The 22,482-nt window shown below is 41.4% G+C and overlaps 2 long non-coding RNA genes across 2 annotated transcripts; both read left to right on the forward strand.

Annotated features, from left to right (window-relative positions):
- The first annotated feature begins 552 nt into the window (after nt 1–552).
- LOC142601936 (uncharacterized) lies at nt 553–2,397 on the forward strand. The gene is made up of 3 exons (XR_012835511.1): nt 553–707; nt 1,295–1,416; nt 2,337–2,397. It is a non-coding gene; the product is annotated as an uncharacterized LOC142601936 (long non-coding RNA).
- A 4,219-nt stretch (nt 2,398–6,616) lies between these two features.
- LOC142601935 (uncharacterized) lies at nt 6,617–20,802 on the forward strand. Its single transcript, XR_012835510.1, has 4 exons — nt 6,617–6,821; nt 9,757–9,865; nt 18,894–19,009; nt 19,666–20,802. It is a non-coding gene; the product is annotated as an uncharacterized LOC142601935 (long non-coding RNA).
- Nucleotides 20,803–22,482: the final 1,680 nt, after the last annotated feature.

Here is a 22,482-nt window from a genome sequence, read left to right on the forward strand (position 1 = left end):
AGGTAAAGCTCCAAGTTGAATCTGGGTCTCCTGTGTCTCAGGTGAATACAGTAATGTCTTTATTCTCCATAGCTTTTTTTTTTCCCCCCCGAAAAGTCTGTTAGAATTCTGAAAAATATTTCTCTGACCTTCTTCCTACTGAAAAAAGAAAAGAAAGGGCAGAGTTCCATGAGTCAGTATTTTGCATTGAAAATTTTTTGTCAGAATACTCCTGATTGGTTGTAGATGTTTTCTTAAAAGCAACTTTATGTAGGCTCTTGTCTAAAAATATAAATTCTCCTTTGAATATGGGAAGTGCCGTGTACCTTTAACAAACAAGGAACATGCTTCTGAAGTTACACACATCTGAGCTGGGTGATCCAATAAATGTGTTAACAAGCAGAAATTAGGAAAATAAACTGCATTTGTGACCCAGTCTGGTAAACGTGGGTTCCCTGGCTATGGTGAGCACTTCCCTGTATTTCTTTCCTGTCTTTTTACCCTACTCAGCGCTGTGTTTTTAAGTTCCGTGGCGTAGTTCTGAATGTAGCTCTAGTGAGAGTGAGCCCGTTCCCTGTCCTCTGGGTATGCTTTTATCCACAGCCTCGAGCAGGGCTGTGCGCAGCTGCCCTGGTGACTGGGGAGGAGATGCTGTGTACCCGCGCACACTCCTGTGCTTCCCCGTCGTGTCCCAGGGAGTTGGAAAGCCACGTTGGACCACGCTAATGGTAGGTAGAGAGTAATTCTGTGTGTTTTACCACACACAGAGAAACGAGCTCTGTACTCCTTCGAAAGTAGCAATACTTTAAACTCCAGATGGAGCTGGTGAAATCTGTGAAGATCTATTTTCTCTTGGAAGTTGAGGACTTTTGTAAGAGCTGGGTGCCAGTGTCCGAGCATCCGTGTTTGATTCCATGTGCAAGTGAGCAGCTGGATGCGTGGCTCTTGCATGTGTGGACATGGACCCCATTATAGCACCAGTTAGTACCCAGGCTTGGTGGAAGAATAAAACAAAGAAAAAAGCTAATAATTGGTCTTAAGAAGTTTTGATAGGAGTTAAGCATTAGCAACAACTTTCCTGTGTTGTAACCAGCAATATTCCACTTTTTTTTTTTTTTTGGGGGGGGGGATGGGGGATGAGGGGGGATGGGGGAAGGAGGATGTTAAGCATTATATATATGCAAAATTCCCTATGTTTAGTATTTAGGCTAACCCCATGGTCCCCATGAAGTCAGTCTGAAAAATTCTCATATCTCTTCCCCCAGGTTATGTGATGTGCTCCATTGCCCGTCCTGCCTCTTTTGCTCCCTTACAGGTCACCATCCCTTCAGCTCTCATCCCTCCACTCCCCCTACATGAGGGAAGGAAGGGGAAGCCAGTGACCAGGGTGGAAATCCTCAACTTGAGTAGTAAAAAAGAGACAAAGACAGAGTCAAGGTAATTGATAAAACCTGGCAGGTCACAAATGCACCACTTGTATAAACCATTTTCTTTTTTAAATTATGCAGCTGTGTAGAGGGATGTGGGAAAAAATATGTATGGCTATTCTTGATTTTGTGACCATATATAAAGTGTTATGCTATCCTTAGAGGGGAGACTGTATAGTAAAAATTTTGGGGGTTTTAGTGCAAGAGAATTAAATTAGAATGGGCGTAATAATGGCATAGAATGTGATGATGGTTTGTCTTGTACTTCCAGCTGTTGCACTGAGAAGGGAGAGAGTCCTGTCTGCACATGCCTCTTGCCCAGAGTGTTAGGGAATTTGGACCCAGGTGGCTAAATTCTCCCACAAAAGCTCTGCTGTGCACGAGGAACGTTTCAGGATGCTGTTGCAAGCGTGAATGCATCCTTAATTCTGTGTTTAAAGACAAATCATTTCAAGTAGAGTGCATAGAGCTCATGACACAAACACATCTGGATTTCAGTGGTTGATCTGAAATATTCACAGTCCAATATGGTAAAAGCAGATGTTGGATTGACAGTCATCATAAATGCGAATGATCACATCAGAAATCCCATATGTAGTTTAGTTGAGAGCAATGAAGCCTGCCTAGCCACCCTTGATTGTCTTCTGGGGTTAAAAATATTTGCTTGCACAACTAATGTTAGTCATCACTCTTTTTTTTTAGGTATAGAAGATTATTATAAACCTTAAAAAGGTTTAGATGCAAACGGTGATAGGAACTGAACTGTCTTAATCAGAAATATTTGGGTTGAAATGAAACATGAAAAACCTCTTTAAAATGTTTAATATTATCATATTTTGTGCATAGTATGCACTGATGCAGAGGTCAGTGGCATCTAATTTAATGGGTTGATCATTAAAAGACATCAAGCATCTGTGCCTTCTGCTGAAGTACCTAGAGGCTGCAGAACTTCTGACACCTTTGAAGAAAAGTAGCTGAGGCAAGAAAAGTGTAGCTATATAGGTGAGTCAAGGAGTCCATATAAAGGTCACCTGATTTTTCGGAGCCTTTTGGTTTCCACAACACTCTCACTTTGAATGTGAGTTTTATTGGTGTGAAAACTGCATGTTTGAACTTCTTTATGTATTTGCTTATGAGTGTATCCACAAAGTGGAGGATGTTGAAGATAATTTTGGAGTCTTAAAGCAACAATGTGACTGTCTTCCAGAGCAAAATACTTCCAGACCCAACAGCTGGGACCAGAACTTCTGCAGAAGAAAAACCCAGGCCATGTCCCCTTTCCCCTCTTCACAGACTCATTGATTCACTGCATATTCAGATCTAGAGGACCATGTTCTATTCTTGATGCCGCTCCCTGGTGCAACGGTGCTGTGAAGGGGTTACAACTCTCCAGCAAACTGAGGGCTCCAAACAGGGGTAACAGAAGGTCAGTTTAGGTGCTGTGTAATTTTGGAAGGAGGTGATAAGTCCTCAGTTGGAGTTGCCTTCCTTGCAGCTCTCTGAGCTAGAGAACTGTTCACCATTTCCCCATCCACTTCCACAACTGAGCATAAAGTGAGCATATGCTCACACAAGTGAGCATAAAGCTGCTGTTCTCAGGACTGTCCCTTTCTGCGTTGCACTTGGTGGCAAGCTGCACCCTACGAGGTGCCAGCGAGGTGCACTGCAGAACTCTGTGTATGATACTCCAATGGAGCCATTTACTAATAAATAAAATAGCTATTTATGTTAAACTGCAGCATTCATCATTGCATCAGAAACAATCTCTTGTTACAGGAACTTTCACGTTTGCTTTCATGAGGATTTTAATGCAGAATCCACATTTGGGAGGGAAGTGAAGAAAAGGACTACACTGTGTGACCGCAGATGAGTGAAAGGTGACGGGTAGGAGATTAAGCAATCAAGGAGACAATTATGCATGGGCAGAAAGTAGAATCCTTATTCCAGGCAGTGGAAGAAAAAGAATCACAGAAATTTAAGACAGTTAGACCAATGAAAATTGTGTTGGCCACAGTGTTTTAAACAAGGTGAAACAACAAAAAGGAAAGAGAAGTCTGGGCAGAAGGTGAGGAAGTTCTGAGGAAGAGCTGGAATGAGGGGTAGGAACAATCCAAGTGCACAGGGGAACATGGATGGCAGGGAATGTTATGTTTTTATGTTACAAAATGCACGTCCTTAATTGAGCTATCTGAGTTCAAAGTGACTCAGGTTTAGGTTAATTTCCTTTCCTAAAAGAGGATTTTATTTCTGCATAGGCAAACATTTAAAATCGTAAAGAAGAAAAAGCAAGTACTTTCCTTGGAAGGATGGATGAAACATAAATCTTGAGCAGAACTATAAACTGTTGAGACAAGGCAATTTTGCTGGATTATGTAGCTCATATCAGATAGCAATAAATCAATCCTTCAAAGACAAAAGACTATAGAAAGAAGAATAAACCAAAGACTCTCCAAATAACAAAGGCCAGATACACAAAAGTAACTAAGGAGCTGAAGAGGCAAATAGATGCCTGGCAGGATTTTAAATGGGATCATTCAGCACAGACACTCATCACCTGCTAGTGATTATTGGCGTCTTCAGGCTCCTTCAGGCCCAGACACTTCCTTGACTGAGGTTAAAATTCCCATCAGCGTCAGGGAAAGTAACTCATAGCCTTAAAATCTGCATGTTTGGTATAGCATCCCTAAGGTAAATGGAATTTACCTAGTGGATGGGTTTGACCTACTGTGAGCATTGACAATACACTTTTTTTTGATACGATTCTGTCTTTACTTGCTTGGGTCATCCCACGGAGAAGTGAGGTTCTGCACGTATTTACCTTGCTTGCTGATCTGGGCCTGACTAGATAGAATAATACATTTTGAGGAAAACTGTGGCTTATTGGGTATGATGAAAGAATTCTAGCAGTGGGTACCAGCCAGTAATGCTAGTTAATACTCGCTTGCTCTTGCAGTTTGGAAATTAATTTTCTGTACTGCGAATTCCTGGGGGGGGGGGGGGGGAAGAATAGGGGATGACACAACAAACCCACCAACATTCCAGTGCTGTACATAGCAAAATCCATATCACACTCTATAGCTGTACCCTGTAGTCCCAACGCCTCGTTGTTCAGATCATCCAGACCTATTACAGCATGCTGTAGCATGTTCCTAACCTGTACGCCTTGGCCTTCTCCCAGTGAAACTCAGAGTGTGAAAGATGATTAAGACTTGGGACTCATCCGGACATGCAGGCAGAACAGTCACAGGAGCTGGGAAGTGTTTCCTAGGCCAGAAGGACTGGGGATGGGCCTTTCAGCTGAGCTTTGCTATGCTGGGACTTACATATTCATCCAGTATCAAATATGGCTGGTTGGTTTGTTGATACTAAATAAAAGGCTGACTTGAGTCTTAAGCTGTTGAGGGTGTATGCAGGACATAGAAAGGGATTCCTGTCCTTCCTAAATCAGAAGAAATAAACATAATATGGATAGTAAGAAAGCGGGAAAAAAAGAAGAGAAATTGCTGTACATTTTAAAAAAACCCAAGCAAATAAATATTGAGGGCGCAAGATCTTATCATGACACAGAATTACTAGAACATGGTGAATAAAAGGCAAGCAGGCAATGTTACTGCTGGAAAAAGCAGAGATGTGAAAAATCTAGGAAAATTTGCAAGTCTTTATTTGCCACTAGTCTGACAACAGATGATGATGACATATCTGTGAACATATGTTACAAAAAAAAAAGCTATGTAGTGATAGGGTCATTGAATATTTTTAGCTCCAATTCTGGTTCTGGTTGGCCTGTATATCATCGTGAGTTTGAAAGAGCTGTTAACTCAGTCTCCCCACGGAATATCGTTCCACAGAATAAGTGCATTTATTCAGAAAGGAGCCCTGGCATTTGAATACAATATAATTATGATTGCAATCCAAGCCTATACGATTCTAGGTTTGCTTCATCAAAGATTTATATTCTGTTTGCTTGGACTTCGCACACTTACAGAGTTCAGCTGGAACAACAAAAAAAAAAAATCAGAGTGCACTTCTTACAAGTGAAATGGTACTTCTGTGAGTGGTTCTTTCAAGTCCCTCTCCCCTTTGGCACCAGAGAAGTGCTTTTTTTCATTTCATATCTTATGATGTGCAATACTTAAAACAGGGCAGCATGGAACACCATAAAAACAAGTCTTCCTGGCTTAGTTCAAAACACATTTATCTGTTTAAAAAAGAAAAAAACTCTTTTCCAAAAGCTTGTCTATACCTTAATCCTGCCCAAGGGCACATTTGATGTATGCTTTCACTATTTACATGGCTTTTATACACAACTGCTTGCTTTGGTATTGACTAAAAATGATTTTTTTACCAATCAGGCAAGGACTGGACAGTGAAGCATGATTGTCCACCTGCTATTCCTGATAATCTTTCCTTAAAGACCTTACTGATGCATTCCTCTCCACACATCCCTCAAAGCACAATTATTCAACTGAGGAAATGTATTTCTGATCTCATCGTTTACTTTTTGCTCTTACTGCTAGCAGGATCCCATTTTTTCTCCCTCTTCTTCTTTAATTACACTCCCTCAGTTTAAAAAAAAAAAAAGTAGCCGTTTGCGAATGGCAAATCAGTCCATGGGGGCTGCTTGGATTTTAAGGGCAGCTGCTGTTCAATGTATCTGGTGTGTCACTTTCTGTTTTGTGCTACTGTTTTATTGCTGCTGTGGGAATGGAGCAAAAATAGCGGCTACTGCAGTTCTGTTGAATAACCGTCAACGTGATTCTAGCCGATGTGTCAGTCCCTCACTGGGCAAAAAAAATGTCCATATTTGATATCCACTGCCCTACCCTGACCTGTAAATGAAAATAGTAACATGCTAAATAGCTACGGAAAAGCATGATTAGCTAAAAGGCTTGGCTGATATACATAGGTGTGTTTGGGCTGCTATGCATGCGTGGGTGTGAGAATATACATCTCCAGAAGGGTTGGTGTAAGTAAATAATTGAGAAGGTGCATGCAGCGTATTTAAACATTAAATACATTGGCTTTGGAATTCAGTGCAACTATCGAAACCTGCGTTTGGCTTCAACTGCTGCATATTTAAAGCGAAATCACTAGGAGTCTGCAAATGCTGAGTAAAAATTACACAAGCCCCAATTATTGACAGACCACCTAAGCTTGCCAGCTTTTCCCTTTGTGGAGCTCAGACTCATCTTCCTCCCACGCAGGACTGCTGCTTGTTTCAATCTGAGTGTAAAGTCTTGACATCAGAAGTGCTGACTCATGAAACGACAAGGAAGGAAAATTTCTGTCGCTGCTGCGGTGCCCGAAGTCGGGTGGATTTACCCCACCGTGCCTTCTCCTGCCCTCCTCGCTCCAGCCTCTGCCCCGCGTCTGGCCTCCGCAAACCCCAACCTGCCGCTGGGAAGGAGCACGAAGGTATCAAATACATCTAATAGCTGCTGGTTAACGCGGTTCGGTGTCGAATCCGTCTAGATTGGTTTACCTCTCCTTTCTATTCACCAGCAAAAGTTTGTCCTGCATCCAACCAGGCTTGTCACGTACAGAGTCTAAACGGGCTTTTGTTCTACCAAAGGCGAAGCGGCGACGTGCCCGCTGCGCTTTCCTGAACCGGCTGGTTTTCCCCAACAGATGGCACTGCCTTTCTCTCGTAGTTAGCCAAAAGTTTAAAAACATTTTGTTAAAAATAGATGCCCCACATTCTTAATTGGCAATCCTTTTTCTATTTATTGTTAGGCACAAATCAAATGCTGTTTAGCTCTCAGGCAAGCTCGATGCACAATACATAAAAGCATAATGTAAAACACCCAGATATTTTCTTACTCTGTTCTGTACCTGCTTGTGATACCAGAAAATACTGAACAATTTGTGTTTTGCCACTAATATCTTCAGAAACTTAGTTATAATAAAATGTTATTTTTTCCATTATGAAGATAGACCCTTTTTGTTTAGTCTTAAAACTTGCAACGTAGTCAGATGTCTAAGCCCACAGGAAGCCCCATTCTTACATAAATGAAGCTGATACTATTCCAGCATCTCTGGAGCTCGGCTACGTTTACTGGGGTGCTTAAAGCGTGCAGCCCTTATCCCAAAGAAGGCTTTGAAATCTCTTGTTCTGGCAGGTCTCTCTCACACGAGGGGATGGAGGCACCCGTGCCGTCCGGGGCTCCTGAGCTGCGGTCCCTGCAGCAGGGCCCTGATGCCAGTTCTGAGGTTGGGACGGCTCGCGGCCTCCCTGGGGTTAGCCCTCTCCGCGGGGGCTGGGAGCGTGCCGTGGGGGAGCGTGAGTCCACCACGGTTCTCCTCCGACCCTCCCCTGGGTCCTCGGGGTAATTCCTCAGGGGTAATTCGCCACAGTGTCTTGCCAGAGTCTCCTGATGCCAGCTCGGCTCTTGCGGGGAGAGGACGGACGCGTCACCGGGGGTGAGCCTCCCTCTGCTCTCTCCTCAGCGAGCTAATAATTTCTGTGGCCTCTTCTGGGACCCGTTTCATTTCTGCAATTCCTTGGGCTATGCTGAGCAGAAAGGCCAAATCACTCCTTTACAAAATGGAATTGCAATGGCCTCACTGTTTCCTGGTTTAGTCTGTACCTAGTCTTTCTTTTCGTGGTCGAGTTGTTTACGGTGGAGCAGAAGGAACATGTTTTGTTTTGCTTTATTTCTTTGCCTCTTCTTGCACATGGACAGATTTTCGGCCAGCTGCCCACAGTTTTACTCCATTCCACCTCCCCCTACAACGGTCACAAAATTCAGCGTAGGGCCTGATCCGGACAAGCATTTCCTTTCCCTCCCCTCCCGGAGCTCCTCCAGCCGGGTCAATAGCACTACCCACAAACACGGTTTTGTGTGTGCTCGAAGCCGGTGTCAGCGCAGGCCTTTTAGCACAGATGCATGGGAGTAATTCTTTCTTAGACACATTCACACGCGTCTCTCCCCAGTGACCTTCACTTGCCGCGTCTCTGCCTATTTACTTCGTTTATTAGGTCCTTCTGAAGTGGTTCATAATATTCTCATAATATTGGACAAGTCTCAATAATTGTATCAAATTCAATGTTATCGGCTGGATTTTGAAGCCCCTTCTCCTGTTTGCTAACATATTAAACAACGCTGTACCTAACACAGTTCTTTGAGTCACCTCATTGTCAAAGCAATTGAAAGCCTTTTCTTCTTCCTCTTCTTTGGTGATTTTTACTTCCCAAGTTGGTTTTGTTCCCTTTGTCACTTTTTGTGATGAAGGCTCTCAGCTGTTTTTCAAAAGAGCAGTAGATTAATCAGATATGCTTGCACTTGAGGCAGTTTTCTTTTAAAAAACTCTGCACTATTTTCTCTCCTTTATGTAATGATAATCTGGTTGTTTTCGTACTTTATTTTTGGTTTAAGAGTTTTGTTTTCCTGGTGATAGAGTAAGGTTTAGTAGGCTGCAATTTTCAAGGCTAGCTCAACACATTTTTCTAAAGCTAGTATTCATATAGCAGCTTCCAGCTCTCCAGCAGCTGATGGTAATGAGCAAGGATGTAGGGTTTTTAATTAGTTCTTCCAACACTTCCTTGAAAATATTTGCATGCACACAAGCCAGTTCTGGAGATCTGTTGCTCCTAAACACAAATGTCATAGCACTTTCTGACTTGAAAACAGTCTTCAATATTGATTTGTTTTTCTTATGTGGGAGAATAGATGTGCTGAAATAAGATTTTAAAATCCTTTTTTGAATGCAGATGTAAACAAAATATTTAGGATCTTCCAACACGTCATCCTTAAATGCTCATTTGTTCCTCTTTCAGTCCTTCCGTTTCTTGGGTATGTGCCTCTGTCTGTGTATGTGTATGAAAGAATTATTCTTTTTTTATTTTGACTGCTTGCTTGTGAAATTTTTTCATGGACCTAATTTCTGTCCTGTGTTTTTTAAGGCAGTAGCATGTGTATTTTTGTGTGGGTTTCAGCTGATGTGGGTTCTTCTGTTTTGAAAGCTAACTGGTAAACAGCTTACCATGTAAACAAACATTTATTTTTCCTTGACTTCTGCTTCCTCTTTGTGTCAAAATATCCATATGCTAGTGACTGTATTATGATTTTGTGGCTTTATGGACATTAAGAGCACCTAGTGTTATTTCTTGCATCATGCCAGCCATGTGATTTCAGCCCCTAAGTCCCAGATGAGCTGCAGTGTATCTTTTGCAAAGGCATTCACTCTTGCTGAAAAGACATCAGCTTATTACATCCACTGCTCTCGAGCAGTTAATTTTAACCTAATACTTACTTTACCCGTTAAAACAACAGACACATTTTTTTTCCAACCTGCATTTGTCTACTTTCTCTTTCTAATCATTAATTACTTTTATGGCTTTGCTCCCTAGTTGAAAGGCCACTGCTGTCAGGACTATCCCTTCCCAGTGCTTCCCTGGCACTGCAATGAGTTATCTCTGCTTTTTTTTGGGGTGGCTGTCTGCAGTTTGTTATGCGCAGGTAAGGCTTCCACTATTTCAAATAATTTAGTGACTCGTTCTTGATTCCCCTGCAATATTCCCGAATCACCACTATTTGAAAATTGGATACCAGAACTGGACATAGCAATGCTGGTCCCATCAGTGATACATACCTGTAATATCATGGTCTCCTGCATAATCATGCAAGTATTGCATTAACCTTAGCCCATAGATTGCATAGGGAATTCATGGCAAATTGATTTTCTGAAGTCCTTTTCAGTGTCACTGCATTTCAGGATATGGTATTCTGTGTTGTTATGTGACCTACATTCTCTCTTTTGACATATCTGACTTTGTGTCTGCCTGTGTTAAAACATTTTTAAAATATTACTTCATTTTACAAGCTGATACAAATAGCACATTATAACTGACCAGTCCCTATCTCTCCAATGGCATACCTTTAAAGTAACCAGTTTAAAATATATGAAGTATTTTCTCTCCTGGACAGATAAATATATTTCCATCAATTCCTGTTCTGAATGTAGTCAAAAGGGGTTTTAAAAAAAGTAATAGAAACACTGGGGATACTACTAGATGCACCCATATTCAGATATGATACCCAATAACAGTGCTTTTGTCAGTTTTTAATACATTTTACTATGTTCTACATTTTTAGTAGCGTTGGTTTTTTACAGAATGTAATGCAAAAACTTTCAAAAAATATGAATTCAAAATGCAAGTGCAATTATTTTTGACAACCAAAAAAAAATTATGTCGGGCTTGTTTAAAAAAAAAAAATGCTTCTCATATACTGACTAGGCATTATGTTCTTATTTTTCAACATTTTTTTTGATCACAACCTGTGGTAACTTCTCCAAAGTGTCATCTTAGCCCCAGTTCCTAATCCAAATGGTTCTTCCACACTTCGTGAATTTCTCTGTGTCTGTAACTCCTACATTTTGTCTAGAAAAAAACTACTTTCCCCATCTTTTCACACCATCTACTCTGGAGATTGTATTTAAGCCCTTTCCCAGATCACCTCAATTTAGATGGTTGCCGAATCTTTTTCTCCTACTTCCCTGCATCACTGCATGTCCCATGTCACGAACCAGCATCAAGACTGGTTACACAGTCTTTCTTTGCCTTCTCCCATGGCCATACCCTGTGAACGGATCTCAGAAAAGTCTCCTAAAAGTTCCCGCCAGAGAAGAGACTTCATCTTCCATGTCGGTCTCTTCTCCCAAGTAACAAGCGATAGGACAAGAGGAAACGGCCTCAAGTTGTGCTGGGGAGGTTTAGATTGGATATTAGGAAAAAATGTCTTCACCTAAAGGGTTGTCAAGCACTGGAACAGGCTGCCCAGGGAAGTGGTTGAGTCACCATCCCTGGAGGGATTTAAAAGACATGTAGATGTGGTGCTTAGGGACATGGTTTAGTCGTGGACTTGGCAGTGTTAGGTAAATGGTTGAATTTGATGATCTTCAAGGTCTTTTCCAACCTAAATGATTCTATGATTCTATCACCTCACACCAGTGTAAGTGTAATTGGAACCATTTGAACTTAGTATCTTGGGCTGCAGGACAGGCAGTATGAGCTAGTCTTTGTCCCATCAAGAAACTGGCTTGCCAGTCTTGGCTTGCTAATCTGGTTTGCTAGTCTTGCACTAGCAATATATGTTAGTGTCTTCCCGCTGGCCTGAGGACTCACCTTCACCACTTCTATTGCAAAAACAACTATGCTCAATTTTAAAGGTGAGAGCAAGAAAGAAGAGAGTGTGTGTGTGTGTGTGTGTGTTAAACGGCTCTGGCTGGATGCTTTATATAGATATGGAGTCTTTAGTTCTCAGCTTGGACCCTTAACAGGAATTTGAGGTAGCCCTGATGGCAGGAGAGCCCTGGAGTCCAGCCAGATTTGCAGCTGTGGCAGAGGAGGGTTTGCATCTGCAGTGGGGTGGATGTTCACCGGGGTTAGATGCAAGTTCTTTGTTGCTTGAGAAGAAACGTGAAACACTTAGTAACAAATAAATAACAGCACACTCTATTTTTCCATCTCTGTTCAGAAGCATAGGGAAAGAAGTTATTTTCACACACATATTTCATGGAATTTGTGATAGCTACCTGTCAATTGACAGACGAACTTTTAGATTAGGAAAGCCAGCAGAACAAGAGGTGCCTGCTTAACCTGTTTGATATTTTCTTAATGATAACAGAGGAGACTTGGCATATTAGTGTTTCCTCGAAGAATATCCAAATATCCACTGACTTGAAAAATCAAAGAAAACAGCGATGCTTTCAGTTAGGCTGGGCATGATACGTGGGAGTATGCCCTGGCATAATTACTGGCAGCTTGTCTGGATCTTTGTCACCTGCACAGGGTCTGCGCACCAGACAAAAGCCGATTGCTTAACTCTATAGGTCATTAAAGGTACTAATTCTTAAGGGTAGATCGAAGAAGGCAATTCCAGATCCCAGTGAAGTCGCCTCAATTACTGGCTGTTAAATCGGTTACTGACTGCTGCATAAAAGCCATTTTTTTGAATGAGAAAGTTTTGTTTCACTGGGGAAAAAGAGATAAGTGAGAGAAAACCATAATGAGTACGCGGCCGTTTGTAACGGCCACGCAGGCTGCATGAGACTCAGCCTGTGCAGGCACTGAACCAGTTGCAGACCATCACAGCCTTGCTAGGGTTTTGCCTCCTGTTAGCTTAACTGTGAGCGCAAACATGTTTCGCCCCATTGAAGAGGTGCCTTGATTCTGGTGTGAATGAGAGGAACGGCAAGAGTTTGCCCACGAAGCAAGCAATGCTGGGGAGCCCAATTTCTGAGGTAGCTGCTTTGAAAGTGTCCAGAGGTGCAGCTGCCTCTAGAAGTGTCTTATTAAAATACTGAACTCTTCAGCCTAAATGTACCTTAGTTTTTTCCCTTCGGAAGAGAAAAGGTGTGCTGACCATGCATAAGAAAAGCAGTCTTGTTGCTAGCAGATACATGATAATGTATGAGAGGATATTTGTTCAGCTGAGTCACTTGCAGCCAGAGATAAGTGACAGTTCTAGCAAGTCATAAGCTGTCATGTAGTGTTTCTTAAATGCATGGATTTTCTGAAACCCTGTTCAAGGGGTCAATAGCAGAGCAGATGCAATTGTCTGCTGTATCTCAGAGACCTCAAGAGTCAACTCTGCATTTCCCTTTATTTTTCATTCCCCTGAAGTGGTAAACTTCTTCAAGAATTTCCTCCCAGAGCAAAGAAGCTTTCACTAGATGTTGGGGAAAAGAACTGACTGTTTAGTTTTGGAAATTATCTTGTGATTGTTTTTTTATTCCACCTATTTATTTTCTGTTTCATATTGTTGTTTGAGAAACAAGTCTGTTTATTATTACTACCATTTGTTAGCCAATACTATTTTAATTGTTATTTTGATTTTTGTCCTGGTGTTGGTCAAACTTGCTAAGTACAATTTAGTCACAACGAAGACCGGTCAAATCAGACTGTTAAAATCTATGCCACGCACTTTCAAGATGTGTCCTCATCTTGAATCTTGTCTTCGGTTGGTTGCTGTCTTTCAAAGGGATAGAACTAGGAAAGGTACAGGGAAAGATAACAGTAAATAATCCAGACCTTTCAGAGGATCCACTAAGGGGAAAAAGACAGAGATGTGCACAATAATGAGTGTCACGGAGAAAGTGATTAGGGAGTGACTAATGCATTGTTTCTGACAATACAGGACCTAAGGGGGTTCCAGTGTTATAATCACCCAGGGAATTTAAAGCAAACTTTTGTCATGCAGGGCATAATTATTTTGTGGAACTCATTCCACAGGATGTTACGAGTTCAAAAAAATAAGATATATTATTGACGATAGGTCCATGGGGGACTATTAACATGATGGTACTGTGGCAAGCTCTAGTTCAGAAAGTCCTCTAAGCAGCTGATTGCTGGAAGCTGAGAGAGAGAGTATGCACAGGGATTTCTGATTTGTCCTGTTTCTTATTCTCGTCCTCTAAGAATCTCCTGCTAATAGCCCAAAGACAGGATACAGGGCAAGGATGGATTTTCGTCTGACTTACAGGGACATGTTTGTGTACACAGCTAGCTCTCTGAAAGAGCAACACAGACAGTAGAGGAGGCATAGGAACGTAGGGTATGCTCACTGAATGAGTGATGTGGCCTGGTGATCTTTTTTAATAGCCAGATAGCGCGAAGGCAAATCCACTGCAACTTCATGCAGTTCAGCTGTCCTCAGCAAAGCCAGTTTACACCAGCGCTAAGATACAGAGGTTGTTGGTGACCTATAGGGAAAGTGTTTTCCACACTGTGCCTGTAATTGTGATCTCCTCACCATCCAGGCTGTGGGATCTGTAGTAGCACCCTCCCTACACACAGTGCCAGATTTTCTATGAGAAGAATTCAGGGTGTACGGAGGAAGGTGTACGGAGGAAGGTGCACAGCATCTGACTGTGCAGCTAAATTGCAGCAGGACCACCCAAGGGGGAGAATGCAGGACATCCTATGGAGCACATATGATTGGCAGGACAGACCCAGCCTGTTTTGAGGTGCTAAAGACGTGGCTAAGTTCACAAGATGCTGCAAAACCTGCTGGAGTAGGGACTTACAGATCACCAGTGACAGTTCGTATGTGCTCTTATCCTTTGTTAAATACAAAAAATCTCCCCCTTACTTATGAACAAGGATTCAAGAAGGATTGTGTATGGAGGAGTAATCAGCATGGAAAAGCAATTCTATAAAGGGTGTTGCCATGAACAACTGGTAGAAATGCTTAAAGACTGGATTAAAGCTTCACTAGCTTGATAATATTGAGAAGTATTAAGAAAGAGAGGATGCTTTCGATATAGGACATGGTGTGTTAACAAGGCCAAGGCAAAACTATAGAGCAAATTTGGATGTGATGTGGTGGAATAGAAGACAGGAAGGCAGTTAGGAGGGGGCAGTGGAGAGATTCCGAAGGGATTATGATCACATCAGGCACAGCTGGCTGCCTGCTGTATAGACTGGAGGAGGCAGTAGAAGTAAGAATTTGTTGATATGCAGGGCATGATGTAGGCAGGCTGTATATTCATGTCTGGGACTGAGAGACGAAGGGGAAAGCTCAGAGTATCAATGAGGATAGCAAATGGCAAAGTGAAGATTTACAAGGCTTCAAGAATACTTTCAATCCCTGCCCCAGTGCTAAATGGGTGTCTGTCTACCCAGAAAGAGGAGCAGATGGACCTCCCTGTGTGTCCTGAGGTGAGGGAAATTGTGTTTTTCTCTGGGAAGGCAGCTTTCTGAGGTCAACAGTGAGTGAGTAATAAGCTCATAAATGCCCCAGAAACACCAGGCCTCTGAAAGACTTCCTCCAGCATCAGGCAGAAGAGGACAGTGTTTCTCATCTGTTCCTCAATAAGGAGGGGAATACAGCTGTCTGTCCTGGCTCCGTCTAGAGACACAGATTTTCTTCTCAGAAAAGAAGGAAAAATGTTTTCTGCTGAGATACTTAACAGCATGGCATAAATTCATCTCTTGCTCACAATATAAATTCAGCAGAGACAGATAACAGGTCCCAAGCAGGCGAGTAATCAGGTACAGGAAAGACTTCTGAGATTCTTTCGCTTTGGCAACAATTGATGGGTAAAATTTGGTTTGTCTTTTTCTTTTTTGTTTTTCTTTGTCTTTTTGTCATTTGGTTTGTCTTTGTTAAATAGTTTTTGCCCAATTTATTAGCCTTGTACAAAATATGCAAGCAAATATTAATTGGTAAATTTCCTGAAAAGTTACTTGTGAATAGCTCAGGTTATTACATCTATACATTTTATCTATATATAAATAGTAATGTCATATTTATATTTCATAACTCACATGCATCTAAGTATAATGTGACATTACTGAATTACAAGAAATTATATGAGACTGGGTTTGAGTACTGTAAAAAAAAAAAAGTAGAATACTCTTCTTCAACAATGATCCTACCAGAAATGTCAGATAGAATGTAATTGCAATAATTTCACTTTGAAATCTGCTAAAATGCATATGAAAATCATGACAAAACCCTCTGCAATAAATTCCACCTTGGACAGAAACAAATACTGACATCCACTAAAGTTATAGAAAAGAGCATGACTTTAATATTAGATTTCTGTAATCACAATTGTAAGACCCCTTTTGTACATCAACATAATAATAATGTCTGAGATTCCTACCCAGAAAGGACAGGTTCTCTCAAACCGTCTGTTCATTCATTTAAAAGCAATGTCACTATGTAGTAGCCGTCACTACTGTATATGCATCTCTCATCCTAAATTAGCACTTTGTATTATTAGATTTAATCTTGGAAGGACTTCCAACAACCTATCAGATATTTAAAGAATGTACAATACACTTGTAATGATACAGGTCGCTTATTTATTTAATTGTTGAAAGCTGGAAAGCCTCTTCCAGCTCCCTGTATCTATTTCTATATGTACGAATTATGAGACCTTGAATAATGAACGTGTTATTTAAATTGTGCTGTGACACTACATAATGCTGAGAAGTCATTTTCTACAGTTCACTATTCGCGTAGTCAATGGTGCTTGACTTGATTACCAGTCCCTCATAGCTAGAGTAGATATGGGCAATGTTTTAAATTTGTTAAAAATTGGTTAGATAAAATTGTCTTGAATGAAATAGGGTAGGTTGGAGAGCCTATTCCTTCTGATAGTTTCCTAGATGAGTCTTAATTGTCACGCATAAAATATCCACGATAGATTACATTTTTTGCATAAAAAATAAAATAAAAGAGTAAAGGAACAGCTGAATGTTCTACCTGGGCCCTGCAAAACAGTAGTGGAGGAGGCGAACCTGACCTTCCATCCTGCCTTACAATCCTAAACCACAATTCAGGACAACTGTGGTTAAGGAAATGTTGTGCCCTCACTTATTCCTTCATGAGTAAGGAAAAGGCGAGCAAAGAGATAAGTTCTTAGTATCCACTATCTTCTCATGGGTCAGTTTACAAGGCAGATATAATGATTAGCAACGCTACTGTAAGTTACCTGCTTTCTGCTGGGAGGAAGGAGGAAGTAGAGGACATTGTGTCTGTTACTGGTCTGCACTACAGGCTGCTCTGCCTGCAGAACTCCACGGCACTGGGATCTAGCGAGTGCCCCGGTATAGGCTCAGTGTTCCTGGCAAAACTGCTTTTACCCTCCAATATCGATTTGCTCAGTGATGCTAGTTTGACTCACCCAGCAAAGTCACCATTTGTATTATCATGATGCATCCACGTAAGAAGTGTTTTGCTAGTGTAGCATATGTGTATTCCTGTATGACAAAGCACTAAGAGGTTAACTTAAAATATCTGGGAGCCTGGAAAGGACAGATTTTGACAGATGGGGGGGAAAAAATGGCTTTCTGTGGGCAACAGAACTACTGAAGCCTGGTTTGCTAGAGGTTGCATGTTCTTTGTCACCTATATGCAGGTGTGGCTGGTGGGCATGGCATATGCTCTTAGCTAGCACACTGCTCCTAAGCAGCACGCATACTATAATGCCTGAGTTGTCTGCCTTTCCCCAGTGGTGGCCACTAAATTGGGTTGCTCTGCTCTACTAAAACCTATAGGAATTTCATAGTTTGGAAGTTCCTACCTTTAGAATATAGGACGTACTCGAAAGGCAGTTCTGAAACACAGCTCTGTTTCAGATCAAGACAGGATCAAGCTGAAGTGTCATTGAAATTGGTTCATCTTTGGAGTATGCTTCAGATTCAATGAATTTTCTGGGGAGCAATAAAAATTTCTGTTGGAAACGTTTTGACCCAGTGTCCATGCAGGTTACCAGTCTTTAGGTTTCACATCTATTTCTCAGGGCTGAATGATATGCTTTGAGTCAGGGCTGGCTGTACCCACGTCACAACTCCTTTGCTTGCTCTCACATGTCTCCTTCTTCCTTTTCAGGCACATGGAAGAGACGTTGCTTGTGGAGCAACTGGTTTTGATGCCCTCCCCCCTTGCCACACATACACACACAGAGTTTATTTCATTCTTCTCTGTTACATGAACCAGAGATAATCCATGTATTCTTGTCCCCGCACTTTTTTGATCAATTTAAATATCTCATGAGATATTAACAAAATGAAAAAAAGGAAATCTTCATTTCAAGATACTAGAATTCTTGTGACATGGATTTGAAGCAGTTTATGATCAAATAGTATTTTTTAATTTGTCTTGATTCATGTGAGAGTAATTTGAATCCACATTAGTATTCTGTGAACTGATCATTAACACTTTTCAACTGATTTAGTAAACATATATTGCTTCCAAAATAAATAGAAACAGGAAAGAAGTACAGTTAGTGTAGCTGAGGCATGAAAACATACACATTAACATGCAAGGCAAAACTCCAGTGTCGAAAAGGGGCAGCACATCAAAGTTATTTTTCTATACATGTTTTTGCATCTCCAGAGGATGCTTAAAAACAATAGACTGAACATCCTAAAATACATCTTTTAATAATGCTGCTTCATACTTCACTACAAAATGGTGTACCGACTGTAATAAATGAATAGGCACAGCTCCTCTGAAAATATCGGGTAGTCAGGACAAGAAGGCACGGAAAGCTGAAGTGCAAATCCTCCAAGGGGTTTGGCTCTGTGATAGCCAGTGAGACATTTGCACAGCCCTGTTTGGCACATAAGGCTTCTCTAGGGGCAGAGTGTCTCTGCGTCCCAAACGAAGCCAAGGCCAGCTCTGATCCAGAAGCCATAAAGCCGTGGTAGCACATCGCTAAGCTCTCCTCAAAGCTTGAGCCTGTCAGTACTGGGCGAATGCAGCTCTGGCATGTTCAGATCAGTGCTGGCCCATGTCTGAAGGTATTTAACTCTGCATCTCCTGCCTCCCACGGAAGTGCTCTGGCCTCCAGTTAGAAGCTATTGGGGTATGGGGAAGGAAACTTTTTTCTTTCAAGCTTCTCCACTTGCATGAAACTAAAAGGATTAATTGGACTAAAGAGACAGAGCAAGTGCACAGCATGTTGGGTGAAGCCCTTCCCTGGGAGAGGGAAATCCTGACATTTCTGTCACATGTTGCTGTGTTTCAGTTTAAATAGAAGCATGGACCTCTGAAAATGGCCTTTTTCCTCAGAAGCTGGTGTGCTACCTACTAGCTCTTGGGTAAAAGGATGAGAGAACCCTCCACCTCTTCCTCAAAGGAAGGGTAAGTGCCATTTTTGAGGGACTTGACCAGTTAGCTCACCTAACAGATTCTGCTCCACCTGTGTGCTACTTACAAGAATATCAAATTTTATGATCCTCACAGGGCTGAGGTGTGAAAAAAATGCTGAGTTGTTCGGCCCTGCTAAGAGTATGAGGCTTTTGAGCGTTCCCAAAATCTAAGCACACAGAAAACTAACACACTGCAAGTGCCTCTTGGCTCGGCTGACCGGGAGCTCAGAGGCTCAGCACTGAAATCGTCTCTGTTTCTTCCAAGGCTCAGTCTAGGTGCTTTCTGTAGACCTAAGTGTAAGTGTTTGGCTGAATCCTGTCTAACTGATACTTTGGGTAAAGCTAGGAATGGAGCACCTATCCCCCTGCCCCTGTGCAAAATGCAGCATCAGCCAGTTTTGTGAGAGAGGAGTGTTTATTGCTGGGAAGGAATACATTAAGCATTAGCTTGTACAACTTGGGCAGCATGTCTCTCTGAAAGCTCCATAATAATTCCTCTGTGAAAGCTATAGGGGTTTTTTGTGCAATGTAGCTCTCTGACAACTCACTTTGTGTGCAACGGCCATGCAGAAGGGAGAAGGACGTCGTACTTGCATTTCTAAGACTTCTGGAGCGGTCCCCATGCTGCTAAAATTGACGCTGTTTCAGGTGTTTCAGGATGGATGCTGACAGCAGCCGAGAAACATTTGGCACAGCTCAGGAAAAGAAGTGCAAAGGTGACAGTCTCCTTTACCAGCTAGCTGGGGCCAGTTCAGCCTGCACCACCTGCCAGCAGACCCAACTGCGCTAGGACAGCCAGCCCCTCCTCGTCTTTGGATTCGTCTGGACTTGAAAGGTACTGAGAAGATTTGAATTCAACCTTATGCCTCATGCTGGGAGAATGATTCAGCCTCAAATCTGCTTCTACGTAGACTATTTTGCTGTAATATCTTATAAAAGGTCCTGTAGAAATATGGTAAATATCTGCAGTGCTCCACTTTGGTCTGTGTTCTCTAACAAATCTCTCAGGGTCGTTCTTGCCACAGTAAGGTGTATTCCAAATTTTTCTTTCTGCTCTGGCACATCAGCGCTAATGGAGTATTCCCTCCCTGGAGAAACCAAGCACCTTATTTTGAAATTTAAAATTCTGGTTCCATGTTCAAGCAAAGATTTTTGCAAATACGGCAAACACTATTGCTGACTGGCAGCTATGCCTCAGCTGCACATATGGAAAGATGGAAATTTTTTGTGAAGAGGCATAAAGTGCTTCTTGAAGCAGAGATATGAATTCACAGCAAATGAAATGTGCACGGGGGGTCATTGTTTTTGCATTACATTATAGAAAATGGTTCATTGTAGATTATAAATAGTAATGATCTGGACCACACTCTTGTGTATTCAGTACTAATTAGAAATGCACTAAGCTACCAAAAATGATGCACCCAAGCCAGCTTCCTTAGGACTGCAGTTATTTTCTACATAAATACACCTTTAACCAACAGCATATAAAAAGAGCAATGATGACATCCAGAGGACAGATAGTTTAATCATAGGTACTGTAGGTATTCTCAGCAAATTTCCCGGGGATATATCCCTCACCTACTTTTTCTGTTTAAAGTCTATTCCTATTAAATCAGTTATTGACAGCCTGCTGAGTTCCTCTAATTCTTAGTTTTTATGGAACTGACCTTGTAAAGTTGATTGTTTCACCCCCAGTGCAAAAATTATACATACAAGGTAAACTTTTATTAGTTTCGTTATTTTTGTGTACACTGTTGTTCTATGTTATCCCTGAATCCAACTGAAAAGTAAAGCGCTCCTTTAAGCTATTGGTAAACTTCAGGTTAATAGCTGTCTGGCTTACTTCACCTGTAAGTGCTCCTACTGTGGAACCTCTCTCTCTCTGTAGGTTTTTATCTAATCTGTCTTAGTAACCTTCCATACTCTGGTTTGGCAGTTATTTTTGGGTTTGATTTTGTTTGCAACTGCAAGAATATTGGCCAGGTGCACCATATGTAGAAGCCACTAGATAGAAAAGCCTCTGAATTCCACAGAAATATCTATGGATGGGTGTCTATTTTATTGACAAATTTGAAAGAGATACATTACCAATGTTAGTCTGTTAAGCACAGCTCCACAATCAGAATTTAATTGAAGCATGTTAGCTATAATAGGTTCAGATATTTGTGTTCTTCAGCATTTTATGAATTCAGAAACAGATGGGCTATGACCAGGAAGCAGCGGAGAACAGACTGGCGTAAAGCAGGTTGGCTCTCTGACAAGTGCAGGTACAGCTGTGGTATGTATTTTATTCAGCATGCCCACCTACTGTATCAGCAGCCTGCCCTACCAGCAATTCAACTACAACTGACTTAATGAAGAGTAGAAGTAAGCATGAATCCAGACTTTCCATGGATCATAATATTTGAGAACCCAGAAGAATCAACATGACGGAAATCATGCCAAGTAATTTTTTTCTCCATCTTTACATGCAAGAGATAACAAAAGCATTTTGAGGGAGGAACCCCCCCACGAAATATAATCAAATTATGGTATATTAAAATATTCCCCTTTTGGACTTTGTTAATTGCTTTTTTTAAAACTGAAACCAAACCAAACCAAACAAAACAAACCCTTAGCAAGTAGTAGCTTATAGCTTAAATCACCATAACTGTGTCAAGCAACATGAGGAAATGCTGGCTGAGAGTACTTCTGTTAGTAAAAGAAGAGAGATTATATGGGTGGCAGAGGGGCCAGTTATTGAAGGTTTCTTGCAAGAAGTGTACAAAGGGTATATTTTCTCCCATTTGTGCCAGTCTTTGCATCTTTGCAAGTCTCATGGGGAAAGAAATTTCTGTGGCTAAAGAGGTGGCGGAAAAGAATCCTTGGTCTGAGCATTCTTTAATTGGAAATGTGGTATTTGCTACTTTATGCTTTTAAAAGAGGTGCCTCTCTTTGTATTTTTGGTATTCCTTATACAACTGCTTAAATAATCTTGCATTTAGGTATATTATACCTTTTTATCTGTATTTCTATATCTATCTAATATCATATATTGTAACCTGCAGTAACCTACAGTAACCCACAAAGTGAATTTGGAAAAACAACAACCCATAATTATTTTATATGGTGATTGTCTGACTTGAAATATTGAGGTAATTATCAAGTTAAATTCCTATGATCCCTGCAATTTCTATGCAACCTGGAGATGTCAGTACCTGAGTTCTGGCATATCTCTTAAAGTAAAATTATACCACCTCAACCTAAGGTCATAATTAAAGATGTAACAAAGCTAAGTGAAAAATGGCTGTACGATTTGAATGAAAAGCAGAATAATCCCCATAATTATAGAGGATGCAAAATTAAACTAACTGGCCACAAATTCCACCATCCAGGAGCCACATGCTGCAATCTGTAGGTGGGCAAGACTCTTGTTGACGCAGCTGAATGAATGCACATGGGAAGCCCATGGGACCGCTTGCTTTG

This window comes from Balearica regulorum, chromosome 5 (genome assembly GCF_011004875.1).
Source record: "Balearica regulorum gibbericeps isolate bBalReg1 chromosome 5, bBalReg1.pri, whole genome shotgun sequence".
Taxonomy (NCBI): Eukaryota; Metazoa; Chordata; class Aves; order Gruiformes; family Gruidae; genus Balearica; species Balearica regulorum.